The following is a 15,116-nucleotide window of genomic DNA, read 5'->3' as shown; positions in this document are numbered from 1 at the left end:
GTTAAAATTATTTTTGAGGCATTCACCCAATAATTATCTATATACTTACTTACTTTGTATATTCGATTACAATTTTCAATGTTTTGGTTTTTATGGAATTATTTGTATATGTATATATAGTTTTTTGGTTTATTTAAATGGATTTAGCTATTATTGAGGATGGGATATTTCCTATATATTCATAAACTATCTTGGGACCCAAATTACTTTCCTTTTCTTTTAAATTTGTATAGTTTTAGTTATTTTTACATAGTTATAATTAGGATAAAAAGGTATTTTGTTTAGTACTTTTTCTCATTTTCTTTATTATATCATATAGTATTTCTTACTATTTTTATCCATAGATATATCCTTATTTTTAGATAAAACTATGTATACATATATATTTCTATCTTATTTTTGTATATATGTATATATTTTAAACATATTTGATTCGGTAAATTTGGCTTTGATTTGTTAATTATTGTAATGATGTTCAAGTAAGGGCTAATTGAGTGAAAAAGGGAAAAATAAAAGACAAAAAGAGATTTCAAGTTGTTTGTTTAAATTAAAGTTTTTCTAGATATTCTTCAAGTGTAAATAAAAGATTTTTGTCATTTTAAACCGTTTCCAAAATATCATGTGTTGAAACCTTAATTCGTTCCAACGGCGGATTAAGCGAATCTTGTAATTAAAGTCGTTTTCTATTTGTAAATAATAATAGAGTTTTGAATTGCTTTCTTGTTTAAATGATTTTGTACAAAAATAAATGAACTTGTATGTTTAATTACGTTTTTGTTAAAACTTCTTATCTCACGTTTTCAAACACTCGAATCGTTCCAACGGCGATTCGAGTCGATATCATGTTAATCAACGGGGTTTTGAAACGTACCTAAATCGTTCCAACGGCGATTAAGGTACGAACCATGTAAATGAGCTCGTTTTTGGGAAATGAGATTAGCTTAGAGTTAGTGTATGGTCTAAAGCATAAAATCACACTGTAAAAAATCAATTCTCTCTTCTCCCCCTCTCTCTCCTGTATACTTTAAATTTATGCAAAATGGGTGATTCTTTACTAAAATGGCTTTCAATAACATGCTCAAAACGGTTTTAAAAGCGAGAAAGAAAAGGTTTCAAATGAATTTTAAACTTAAAGAAATATGCGATTAGTCCGTTATCGCCTAACACGCTGAGTAGGAGGCCGGTGGTTCATAACCGGGCGATGTCGGGGTGCCTAGTAGACTTTCTCCGGAAAGGAGCTAGCCTTCTCGGCTCGTACCTAAGTTTCCCGAACCCTCACCGGTCTCCCGCAAGGGATCGGTGTTCATTTTCCCATTCGTGGGTGGCGACTCTTCCATACTCCGAGCTCCGGTCCTTCCGAGCAGCTTGATTCCACGATTGGTTGCTTTCGGCGCCAATCACCGCTTACGTTTCCATGAGGTGTCCACCCCTCGGTCCGCCCGGGCGAGGCCGTTCGGCACCTTGTCTAACAAGTGGCGACTCTGCTGGGGAAGCGAGAAATTTGATTCCGGAAGGCGTGTATTAAGCCCTTAACGGGGATGGATCGTATTATTTCTTTTCGTATGCATTCATAAGCATTATTGCAAACCTTATGGGTAATTTCCGCGAAACCTCTAGCGAGAGTCCATTCGTCGCTCGAAAGAGACTAGTGTAAGTTCCCCCTTACAGTAAGGCGCCAAAGGGTCCCCATCCATTCGTTAGGGGCGAATTTGTGCGGTCCTGTGAGGTCCCGCGATCAGCCGTGTCAGCATATAGTAGCCTTAGAAGTTGCCATAGGATTACCCGTTACCATTTTTAGTGTGATAAATGAATCAATTCGTGTTTTCAAATTGCCATGATACGTGTCTAATCCTAAACCATGTAAAGAAAATGAAACGATACGTTAATATATACCCTTGAACCGATATATAAACTACCCTGAAAACATCGAAACGATTCGAACTAAAGACGACTTAGTCATCTCGTATGAATGAACTTGTGCGACCCGCCTAGTCCCTTTCCGTGTCCCAAAGAAGGCACATGTTCAGGAAATGCGTTGTGACGTAAGCACGTATTAGTTCAAATCGGTTTGATATTAAGGATAGTTATATCTCGATTCAAAAGATTATATTAACAATAGCCGTTATTCACATTCTTTAAATACGTTGGGATAAAACGAGATTATGACAAAACGAAAACAAAGAACATTTCTGTTTCGAACGACCCCGTTGTAACGTAAAGAGTTTCACAAACGTGGCCCGTCCCTTCCGAATAAAAGACGAGCTCTTACGTTATGCCTTGCGTTGTTCTAAAGAGAAATGGACGTGTCCGCAAAAGTGACTAAGAAAATAAAAGAAAAGCAAAAATAAACAAACGACCAAAGTCATTCTGTATCTACGATGTATATCCATCCCGAGGGTAGTTAAAGAAAATGAACCAATGCCGTTAAATACGTGCCTCGAGCCGGTATGTACGCCGTTTAAAATCATGAAGCCGAATTAAGCTAAAACTGCATAATTGCGCCATATGGACGAGACTGTGGGTTTGACTAATGGCTCGATCATTTCGACCGTTACCAAAACTACAAGAAGTATGGCCCGATCTGCGTGTTTGCTTGACTCGTGCCTAAATGAAAAAAGAACGGTAATATCCCTGCTTCGAATAAGCATGCGATTCAACGAAACGTTGATTTTCTATAACCACGCTAGGGTGATATATCCCGTAGATTGGAAGAAATAAAGAGTTGTTAATAGCCAAAAGATTACCGTGCGCTCATATAAGACTCGTCGTCTTTTCATATAGCCAAAACGAGCAAACGGATTCTTGACGCTAAAAACAAACACATTATGCGATGAGTCCGTTCCCTTAAAAAAATAAATAAAAAGTGATTTCATCACTAAATAAACACGTGGTTACGTCTCTCGATAGATCCAAAAAGATCCCGTTGTAATCCAAAAATCGAGACACGAACCCACGCGAATAAAAGGGAACGAGTCATTGTCAATAACGAACGATTGAACCAGAAAAATAACTCATAACACGTCTAAATCCGAGATACGCTCAAAAGGGAATCAAAACCCAAACTAATGCATCTCGCGAAATGACAAAAGACGAGTTATTCGAAAGGACAATCCATTTGGTCGATATCTTAGTCGCTGGATGTTGATACGTCAAAAACGAACTGTATTGTCTGATGAATGATTTACTTTTCCGCAATAATCGACGGCATCACGCGTCCCCTGGACCGCAATGTGAGCCCCAAACCAAAATCCTAGGAAAGAGACTTGGACCATCGAGTGTGTGGAGGAATAAGGGTGGAAGAGAGATGTTGTGATACATGTAATTAGACTGATGTTTGTTCTTCTTATCTTATATATCCGTAAATAAATAAACGCACACACCACGACTCATGCATATAAATCATGCATACATACTGAAATGAGTGTTGCTTACACAGACGTCACCATTAAGAAGTCTTGGTACCTCGAGAGTAGCCGGCTAGTTAGGCAGTTTGATCAGTTACAGATCGTCAGTCCCGAATCAGCAGTTGTGGTGTTCGAATCATCGTTGTCCGAATCAGCTCAGTCTTTGGTCAGTATGTCTACGCCAGATGAGAGAATATCAGGGTTAGAAAGAGTGGTAAACAACATCAATGATCAGTTAACCGCAATTTTAGTCCAGCTAGACGAGCTTGCAATTAAGAGTAACAAGAGTGGCAGTAAACCAGCTGAGAACATTGTGAGCACGGGTCCCCGTTTTGGAGATAACTATCAGGATTGCGTAACAAGCAGTTTGGGGAAGAGAAAGAAAAGGGAAGAGGAATGGAAGCAGCACATCACTCAGGAAGTGCATGATCTACGCGGGGTAGGCTCCGGGAGTCAGGATTTTTATAACTTGAAGAACTGCTTATCGACGACTGCTTTGCCTTTGAAATTCCAACTCCCAGACATGAAGAAGTTCGATGGAACTGGGGATCCTACTGCCCATGTGAACCAATATGTGGCAGCAATGAAGCACATAATTCTGACGGAGGAACATATCCTAGGGCTGTTCAGTGCATATCTGGAAGGAGTTGCCCTTGTGTGGTTTCATGCATTGCCGCTGGGAACGAAGAGAGATTGGAAAGAACTAGCGAAGGCATTCATCACCCAATATAGCTTCAACACTATGTTTGAGGTTACTTTGAGGGAGCTAGAAAGTACCAAGCAGCAGGTTGGGGAGTCTTTGTCCGACTTTGTGAGTAGGTGGAGAGCTAAGGCAGCAATTATGAAACAGAAGCCGTCGGAGCAGGATCAGATACGGGTGGTAATCAGCAATACTTTGTTGTATGTTAAGAATAAGCTGTGGTGTATGCCTTTCACCTATTTCAATCAGATGTATAGTTGCGCCTTGATAGTTGAGGGGGATGGTGAGCCGAAGAAAGCTTATACCAAGTGGACAAAGTCTAGATATGGTGCCGGAGGGCCAAGCGCGAGTACAGAGTCGGCCGCAGTGAAAGTGCTTGATCTTAATGCTATCAAGAAGAGGCAGTTCGCCAAGTTTGATCAGACCTACGCAAAAGTTTTCGAACGATTGTAGAAAAAGGGATTGTTGAAAGCCCTCACTCCTTATAGCAAAGCACCGCCTACTCCGCAGATACAAGCTAGGGGATACTGCGAATTCCACAGTAATTATGGGCACACTATTGAGAACTGCAAGAGACTGAAACACGAGATTCAGGCTTTGATTGAGGAAAAGAAGATAGCTGATCCTTCATCAGCAAACCCTTCCACTAGGCGTAATCCCTTGCCTAACCATAGGGTGAGCATGATCGGGTCTGGGCTCGAAGAGAGTTTGATTGTGGAACCCTTCGGGGAAGACGAGGAGGAGTTGTTGGACTCCGATGAGAAGAATAATATGGGAAATGGTTTGTATGTGTCGGCTTTGGAAGAGGAGCCAACGGAAGAAGTGATGGATGATGGAACTAAAACTAAGAAAAGCCGAAGAGGTGTCATCTCAGAGGGTCAGGCCCATTGTGAGTTTGTTCAGTGGGGTAGAAGATCCCGAAGCCCATTTGTTCGAGTATGTGTGCGCTATGTTTAGAGAGCCATATGAGGTGGAAGATGTCACTCCGTGGTTCTATCTATCGCTAGTGGGCGAACCTGTGAGGTGGTTTCAGTTGCTACCTGAATCGACTAAGCATGATTGGTCGCTGATGGCAAGCTTGATTTTGATGAAGTATAGAAAAGCCCAAACACAGGTGGGGGAACATAGCGCGATTCAAATTGGGCCCATCAAACATCTGTTTCCGACTGTCAGCAAGTATAATGAAGGCAAGGACCCCATGGAGCACTTGCATTTTTACCTATCCGCTATGGGTCCTTTGGGCTTCAAAGAGGACGAAATCACGAGTTTGTTTTGCAACTCGTTGGCAGGAGAATCGCTGGTGTGGTATATGTCTCTTCCGACGAATGTTAAGGTGAACTGGGCTGAAATGACTAAGAGATTCATCAAGAAATGCACCGCATGGGGACATCCAGAGGAAATGCCTGAGTCACTCGATGAGGAGACACCTGAGGCAGTATTAACCATGGCTAAGTACAAGGGAGATGAGAACCCCATCGATCATGTAAACTGTTTCCGTGCCTACATGTTGGACGCGGGACTCTATCGAAGTGAGTTGGTTCAGCATTTTCCAAAGACACTCATAGGAGAAGCTTTGATGTGGCACCGAATGATCTCGGCAAAGACAAAAGGGGACTGGGGGTCCCTCATGGAGGCCTTTGTGCAAAGGTATGAGATGTACATTCCGTGGACGGGGCCGTTGGAAGATTTAGAAATGATCAAGCAATTTCCCGAAGAAACATTTGTGGATTACGCAAGAAGGTGGAGGTTCAAGTATGCTTCACGTCAGGTCACCTTGAGCGATCAGGAGCAACTCATGTGCATCCGAAAGGGTGCTATTCCACTTGTGGCAAAGAGGTTGAGTAGGGTGTTCTTGAAGGATTATGATGAGGTTATAGGATGGGCTCGGTATGGATCGTCGGACCCTTCCTACGTAAATCCGAACGTCCCTCACGTGATGGATCTGATTGTTGTGGATATCTGGGGAAGTTCCTCAGAAGAGGAAGGTATCAATCAGAAAGCTCCAATCCATATCTGGGATGAGTCTGATGACGAGCCGGAAATTGCCGTAATGGTAGAGTCGGGCCGAGGCACCGAGGGAAAGAATCTGCCCGGATTTAAGATCTTCAACGATGTTACTGACTGGGGCAAAGGAAAGGCAAGCTGCTTCATAGAGGGGATCATGATGCTTGACCTGAATGCTGAGGAGCAGGTGATCACTATTGAGGCCACTGTGGGAGCGGTGGATGAGCCCAGTACCTCTAAGACTTATGAGAAACTCGAGAACCCTGTTGATGACAACTAGATTACCGCTTTGTTTGAATCTGATGATGTACTCACCAATACTATCAATGAAATGAATTCTGATTTTGCTTACTTGCTTGATGTTGATTCTGATCATTCCATGCATTCTCATTCATATAACATGCCTACATTTGAAATCAATACAATAGAAATGTCAACTTTCAATCTTGGCACGGATGAAAATCCTAAACTTATACAAATTGCTCAAGAATTAACTATTGAAGAGAGGAAAGAATTTGAGAGAATAATTAAAAAAAATACGAAATAGTGTTTGCTTGGACGTACGAAGACATGCCTGAAACCGATAAATCCATCGTAGCTCACCGTATTCCAAAATACCCCGATGCTAAACCCGTAAAGCAAAAGCTCCGACGCATGAGGCCAGAATGGGTAGATAAGATCAGGGAAGAAGTGAAGAAACAGTTAGAGGCAGGTTTCATCGAAGTAATTGAATATCCGCCGTGGGTGGCAAATGTAGTGCCAATCGCAAAGAATGACGGTAAGGTGCGAATGTGCGTCGACTATAGAGATCTCAACAAGGCTTGAAGATGAATTCGCATTGCCTCACATCGATGTATTGATCGACAGTGCAGCATCAAGCGTCTTGCACACGAATGTGGACGGCTTCATGGGCTACATGCAAGTTCAGATGGCAGAAAAGCACAAGGCAAAGACCTCGTTCACAACTGAGTGGGGAACATACTACTATGGGGTAATGCCGTTTGGTTTAAAGAATGCCGGGGCAACTTATCAACGAATGGCTATGGCACTGTTCCACGATATGATACACAAAGAGGTAGAAGTTTATGTGGACGACATGATGGTCAAGTCGGAGACGAGAGAGGGGCATTTCGCGGCACTTGAGAAGTTTTTGGCCCGAATTGCAGAATTCAAGCTAAGGTTAAACCCGAAGAAATGTTTCTTTGGCATTTCATCGGGGAAAATCTTAGGCTATGTGATCAATAACAAGGGAATTGAGGTAGATCCCGACAAAGTGAAGGCCATACGGGAAATGCCGGCACCAAAGAATGAGAAAGAAGTGAGAGGATTTCTGGGACAGGTTCAGTATATCATTTGGTTCATAGCAAGACTCACTGCGATCTGCGAGCCGATCTTTAAGCTTCTACGGAAAGATCAACACACGATTTGGAATGATAAGTTCCAGCAAGCATTAGAGAGTGTCCGAAACTATTTGTCTAATCCACCGGTTCTGAGACCGCCTAAACTTGGAAAACCGCTTCTCCTCCATGTAGCGATCGAGGAGCGATCTATTGGGGCAATGCTGGCCCAGGAAGGGGACACCGGTGTGGAGCACGCGGTGTATTATCTGAGTAAGAAGTTCCTGGAATACGAGCTTAAGTATAACATGATCGAAAAGACGTGCGTGGCAGTAGTATGGCTAACAAAGAAACTACGACACTATTTTCAATCTTACGAAGTGATCATTATTTCTCGGATGGATCCCGTGAAGTATCTGTACCGAACTCTATCTCTAACAGGGAAGCTAGCCCGTTGGTTGTTGCTCTTTTCCGAATTTGATATCGAATATGTAACAAAGAAGGTTATTAAGGGGAGAGTCGTAGTAGAATTTCTGGCCAATCAGCCTCTGAACGCAGAAGAGGAGGAGATAAATTATGATTTCCCCGATGAGCACTTGAACGCAATAGAAGTTATACCGTGGAAAATGTTCTTCGATGGAGCGGTTAACTCAAATAGAGCCGGAGTAGGAGTGCTACTTATCTCACCAGAAGGAGAAAGGATCCCAATGGCAAAGAAGCTATCCTTCCTTCTCACCAATAATATGGCCGAATATGAAGCATGCATCTATGGGTTGGAGTCATTAGCAGCGCTGGGAGCATCATGTGTTGAAATTTGGGACGACTCAAAACTGATTATCGAACAAGCGCAGGGAAACTGGGAAGTAAGGAAAGAAAGGTTGCGTCCATACCTAGACCAGTTGGAGGGATTGGCGCAGAGATTCAGCGAGTGTCGTTTTTATCACATTCCTCGAGCACAGAACCAGGCAGCAGATGCTTTTGCCACTTTGGTGTCAGTATGGGATAACCCTCGGAACCTTGCCTCGAAGCCTTTGGTGCTGAGGAGGTCCCACAAACCATGCTACGAAGATGTAATGCTATTGGGAGCGGATGAAAAGCCTTGGTATTTCGATATCGTAAACTTCATGAAAAGTGGGGCGTACCCGGCAGAATCAGAACTTAGGGATCAGGCTGTGATTAGAAGGTTAGCTCAGCAGTTCGTCATCCACAATGACTTGCTTTACAAAAGACATGCCGATGGATTACAACTGAGGTGCTTGGATGAGGGAGAAGCCCGTGAGGCAATGGAGTCAGTACACTCGGGAATTTGTGGAGCCCATATGAGAGGAGCAGTATTGGCAAAGAAAATCGTGAGGCAAGGCTTCTATTGGCTCACCATAGAAAGAGATTGTAACGAATATGCGAAGAAATGCCATGATTGTCAAATCCACGGAGATTATAATCACTTACCAGCTATGGAACTGCACGTGTTAGCACCCATTTGGCCGTTTGCAGCTTGGGGCATTGATATCATCGGGGAGGTGAGGCCTAATGAGTCAAACGGACACAAATTCATTGCAGTCGCCATTGAGTACTTCACCAAGTAGGTAGAGGCAGAATCGTTTAGCAAGTTGGGATCTAAGCAGATGAGGAAGTTCATTGAAAAGCACCTAATCACCAGGTTCGGAGTGCCTCACCGCGTGATTATGGATAATGGGGTCCAGTTTCAGGGGGGAGTGAGAAGTCTCCTTCAAGAATACGGTATCGAGCATCATAGGTCTTCTCCATATCGCCCGCAAGCTAACGGTGCGGTGGAGGCTGCCAATAAGAACCTTAAGAGGATTCTCGTAAAGACAGTAGCATCGCATCGGAATTAGCACGAGAAGCTTCCGCTCGCTTTATGGGCTTATCGCACGACGGTTAGAGCGTCAACTGGGGCAATGCCGTTCTCCTTAGTGTATGGGGTAAAAGCAGTTCTGCCCATTGAGATTGAGAAGCGATCGCTGAGAATCGCGGTAGAAGCAGAGATTCCCGAGACGGAATGGGTGAAGAAGCGTTCTGAACAGCTGGCATTAGTAGACGAGAAGAGGATGGAGGCCCTTTACCACATACAGCTATATCAAAGGAGGATGGCCCGGGCTTTCAACGAAAGGGTTAAGGTCAGTCCTATCAAAGAAGGAGACATGGTGCTGAAACAGATCTGAATGACGCGCACCGACCCCAGGGGCAAGTTTAGGCCAAACTGGGAAGGACCGTTTCTCGTGAAGAAGATCCTAAGCAAAGGGGCGGTGAAACTAACCACGATGGATGGCATTGAGTTCTCCGAACCTACCAATCTGGATAGGCCTAAGAAATACTTTTCGTCAAAAAAAAAGAAGAAATAAAAATTCCCGATAGGTTGAAAACCCGCAAAGGGCGATCTATGCAACAATAAGGGACATCCCAATGAGTGAAAACCCAAGAGGGCGCTCATTTGAAAATTCTGGGATAATAAAAGGAGAGTTGAAAAATCGCTGGGACCTGAAAACCGAAAAAAGGCGGGTCCTGGTAACAGTAGTTATATCTTGAGCAATTATGGAAATAATGTGTAAGTGGCTAAGTATTTCTGTTGCTTGTAAATAAATAAAGGCATGAATATATTCGAAGAGAATGTTTGAAATGATTATGATCGACTGAATGCATGGTATTACAAGTCATGAGTTATACATTTCTTTTCCCCCACCACCAAATAAAAAGCCTACACAAACATCTTTTTCACATATACCCACTATACATCACGGTAGTACTAATAAAGTCGTAAACCAAAACAACGACGGGACTATCAAGGAGGAGGAACCCCAAAGTCCCAAAAGCCCTCAAGCGAATCAAAGCCTCTGAAGTAAGGTGCCCACTCCTCGGCTAAGGCCTCCTCGGCAACCCGATGACCCTTTACCGCAATCCGCAAACTCTCCTCAGTAGCTTGCTGGACCTCTATATCCACACGGCTCCTCTCCTCAGTTGCCCGGCCTCGCTCCTCCCAGCTGGAGAACTCATCCTCCATCTCTCGATAACGATGTATGATCTGAGCGTCATCATTCCGTAGTGACTCTCCTCGCCCGGCCGCCACGCCCTCCTGTACTCTTCGGCCCATAGAATGGAGGCCTCCCTGTAAAGAAAAATAGGAGGGAAGCAATGTAAAAAAGGAGAAGGAAAAAAAAAGAGAAAATATATATACATTCATTCATAATCATGTGCATACATATCACTACACTAGGTTATACAATACTCACCAGATGATGGGCGTGACTTAAGTCAAGCCGCGCGCAGGAATACTTGGATAGCTCCACGAAATTTGTGCAAGTCTAGGCAGGCTTCGATAGACAAATTAGGATTCGATCTATGGGCACAGGCCCCGCTACGGACTGCGGTCTATGGCATTATCAATGGGCACAGGCCCCGCTACGGACTGCGGTCTATGGCATCATCAATGGGCACAGGCCCTGCTACGGAATGCGGTCTACGGTATTATCAATGGGCACAGGCCCCGCTATGGACTGCGTTCTATGGCATTATCAATGGGCACAGGCCCTGCTACGGACTGCGGTCTACGGCATTATCAATGGGCACAGGCCCCGCTACGGACTCCAGTCTACGGCATGAAGCGACTGCAGTCATAAACTCTCGGACGAGTGATAAAGCCTAAATATCAAAGCGACTGTGGTCAAAACCTCTTGGACGAGGTCTCAATTCCAACTCTCGGACGAGTGATAAAGCCCAGCTATCATCAACGAAGAGCACCTGCGATCGATGTATAGATTAGGGTCAGATGTTCGATTTGGAGATCTGCAATACAAGAAAACGCATGCGATCGATGTAGAGATTAGGGTCGAACGATGGATTTGGAGATATGCAAACGAAAGGACGCCTGCGATCGATGTATAGATTAGGGTTGGATGTTCGATTTGGAGGTCTGCAATACATGAAAACGCCTGCGATCGATGTAGAGATTAGGGTCGAACGATGGATGTGGAAATACGCAAACGAAAGGACGCCTGCGATCGATGTGGAGATTAGGGTTGAATGATTAATTTCAAAACGAAAGAGTAATTACGGTCGAGATAAAGACTAGAGTCGCTAGAAAAAGCAATTTTACCTGCGGTCGAGATAAAGACTAGGGTCGCTAGAAAAAGCAACTTTACCTGCGGTCGGGATAAAGACTAGGGTCGCTAGAAAAAGCAACTTTACCTGCGGTCGGGATAAAGACTAGGATCGCTAGAAAAAGCAACTTTACCTGCGGTCGAGATAAAGACTAGGGTCGCTAGAAAAAGCAATTTTACATGCGGTCGAGATAAAGACTAGGATCGCTAGAAAAAGCAACTTTACCTGCGGTCGAGATAAAGACTAGGGTCGCTAGAAAAAGCAACTTTACATGCGATCGAGATAAAGACTAGGGTCGCTAGAAAAAACAATTTTACCTGCAGTCGAGATAAAGACTAGGGTCGCTAGAAAAAGCAACTTTACCTGCGGTCGATGAGAAGACTAGGGTCGCTAGAAAAAGCCATTTACCTGCGGTCGATTTATATTAGGTTCGCTAGAAAAAGCTATTTACCTGCGGTCGATTTAGACTAGGGTCGCTAGAAAGAGCTATATACCTGCGGTCGATTTAGACTAGGGTCGCTAGATAGAGCTATATACCTGCGGTCGATTTAGAGACTAGGGTCACCGGAAGGAGCGTTCGTCTGCAGTCGATTCAGAGGCAAGGGCGGGACAACCGAGGCGAAGATCGAAGACAAAGTCGGAACATGCGGCATGGAGATCATGTATTCTTCCTCCTACTTTATATGTGTCTTTTACTTTAATATATTTCCATTGCATGTGCCGTGTTAGCAAAAAACGTTTTCAAAACACACACACCACTGTCAAAATAGAAAAGTAGGGGCAACTGTAGACACCGAGTCGGAGGACCTGTGACGAAAATCTGTAACAAGACGGTTGAAGCGGTTGGTTCCGGGAGTTTTAAAGCAAAAAAATATATAATAAAAGACGTGAGGTCAGTAGGAGTTGCGGTCGTCGAATAGACGGCTCGCGAGTGCCCAGCGACGTGGTGCGAGCGCCTAGCGATAATCGGCGCGCGCCCGACAGCGCGGGGCGCACGCCCGACGTCCGCTGGGCGCATGCGCCCGACGGCCGTTGGGCGAACGCCCAACGCCTGTTGGGCGCGCGCCCAACGTTAGTTGGGCGTGCGCCCAACAAGAGTTGGGCGTCCGCCCAACCTACTTTGGGCGACGCCCAATTTTAATCGGGCGTCGCCCAAAGTTTCCGGGGATCTATGCCTATATAAGGCACGGATCCCCATGCATTTAGAGGGGAGAGGATTTAGGGAGAGCTCTCACTCTAGACATTTTTAGAGAGAGAAAGTGAATTTTTTGAGGAAAATATTTTTTTTCTCAAGTCCGAATTTCCTAAAAATTAAATTTTTACTAAAAAACCCGAAAAACACAAAAAGGCAACTCGTGGAATCAACCGACTTCAACTGTCAATACCGAACTTGAGGTATTATCCGAGGACTAGACTCGTGTTATTTATTTTAATTATTTTATTTATTTATTTTTATTTTTAGTCTTTATTTTTATTTATTTATTTATCACGTCTTATTTAATTTCCCGTATTTATTTGTTTTTGTCTCGTATTAAATAAACGTTCGTTTTTGTTTTGAAATAAAAAACCTCGTTTTAATATCCCAATACGAACCGTGATCCGATTCGAAGGTAGTTCGGGATTAAAAAACGTTGTAATTATAAGTTTTGAAAATATTTCTAAATAACGTTTTGAAATAAAACATCGTTTTAGGAATCTCCGATATAGACCATGATCCAAATTTGGTAGTCCGGGGATCCAAAACGATAGAATAGATCTAATCTAAAGCTTTTGAATAAATCTGGAAACTGTTGGACTAAATCTGTAATTCTTCCTTTTCTGTCACTAACAGCAGATTAGCGACGGATTTTCCGTCGGTAATCTGCTGGAATCCGAAAATACCCTTTTAAACCCATTTATTCAATTTTTTTGATATTCAATCTCTTATATATATATATGTATAGTTATGTAATATGTTAGTTAAAATTATTTTTGAGGCATTCACCCAATAATTATCTATATACTTACTTACTTTGTATATTCGATTACAATTTTCATTGTTTTGGTTTTTATGGAATTATTTGTATATGTATATATAGTTTTTTGGTTTATTTAAATGGATTTAGCTATTATTGAGGATGGGATATTTCCTATATATTCATAAACTATCTTGGACCCAAATTACTTTCCTTTTCTTTTAAATTTGTATAGTTTTAGTTATTTTTACATAGTTATAATTAGGATAAAAAAGTATTTTGTTTAGTACTTTTTCTCATTTTCTTTATTATATCATATAGTATTTCTTACTCATTTTTATCCATAGATATATCCTTATTTTTAGATAAAACTATGTATAGATATATATTTTTATCTTATTTTTGTATATATGTATATATTTTAAACATATTTTATTCGGTAAATTTGGCCTTGATTTGTTAATTATTGTAATGATGTTCAAGTAAGGGCTAATTGAGTGAAAAAGGGAAAAATAAAAGACAAAAAGAGATTTCAAGTTGTTTGTTTAAATTAAAGTTTTTCTAGATATTCTTCAAGTGTAAATAAAAGATTTTTGTCATTTTAAACCGTTTCCAAAATATCATGTGTTGAAACCTTAATTCGTTCCAACGGCGGATTAAGCGAATCTTGTAATTAAAGTCGTTTTCTATTTGTAAATAATAGAGTTTTGAATTGCTTTCTTGTTTAAATGATTTTGTACAAAAATAAATGAACTTGTATGCTTAATCACGTTTTTGTTAAAACTTCTTATCTCACGTTTTCAAACACTCGAATCGTTCCAACGGCGATTCGAGTCGATATCATGTTAATCAACGGGGTTTTGAAACGTACCTAAATCGTTCCAATGGCGATTAAGGTACGAACCATGTAAATGAGCTCGTTTTTGGAAAATGAGATTAGCTTAGAGTTAGTGTATGGTCTAAAGCATAAAATCACACTGTAAAAAATCAATTCTCTCTTCTCCCCCTCTCTCTCCTGTATACTTTAAATTTATGCAAAATGGGTGATTCTTTACTAAAATGGCTTTCAATAACATGCTCAAAACGGTTTTCAAAGCGAGAAAGAAAAGGTTTCAAATGAATTTTAAACTTAAAGAAATATGCGATTAGTCCGTTATCGCCTAACACGCTGAGTAGGAGGCCGGTGGTTCATAACCGGGCGATGTCGGGGTGCCTAGTAGCCTTTCTCCGGAAAGGAGCTAGCCTTCTCGGCTCGTACCTAAGTTTTCCGAACCCTCACCGGTCTCCCGCAAGGGATCGGTGTTCATTTTCCCATTCGTGGGTGGCGACTTTTCCATACTCCGAGCTCCGGTCCTGCCGAGCAGCTTGATTCCACGATTGGTTGCTTTCGGCGCCAATCACCGCTTACGTCGTCATGAGGTGTCCACCCCCCGGTCTGCCCGGGCGAGGCCGTTCGGCACCTTGTCTAACAGCTCTACCTTTAAAGAGCTCAGTATTGGATTGAAAAAGCCCGGAGGGACTATGGGGACTGGACGTAGGCGGAGAGGTCGAACCAGGATAAGTCGTGCTGAGTAATTTCTAACTCTCTCTCAATATATCT

Source organism: Euphorbia lathyris, chromosome 1, assembly GCF_963576675.1.
Source record: "Euphorbia lathyris chromosome 1, ddEupLath1.1, whole genome shotgun sequence".
Taxonomy (NCBI): domain Eukaryota; kingdom Viridiplantae; phylum Streptophyta; class Magnoliopsida; order Malpighiales; family Euphorbiaceae; genus Euphorbia; species Euphorbia lathyris.
The sequence above is the reverse complement of the archived record's forward strand: the minus strand, read 5'-3'. Positions refer to the sequence as shown.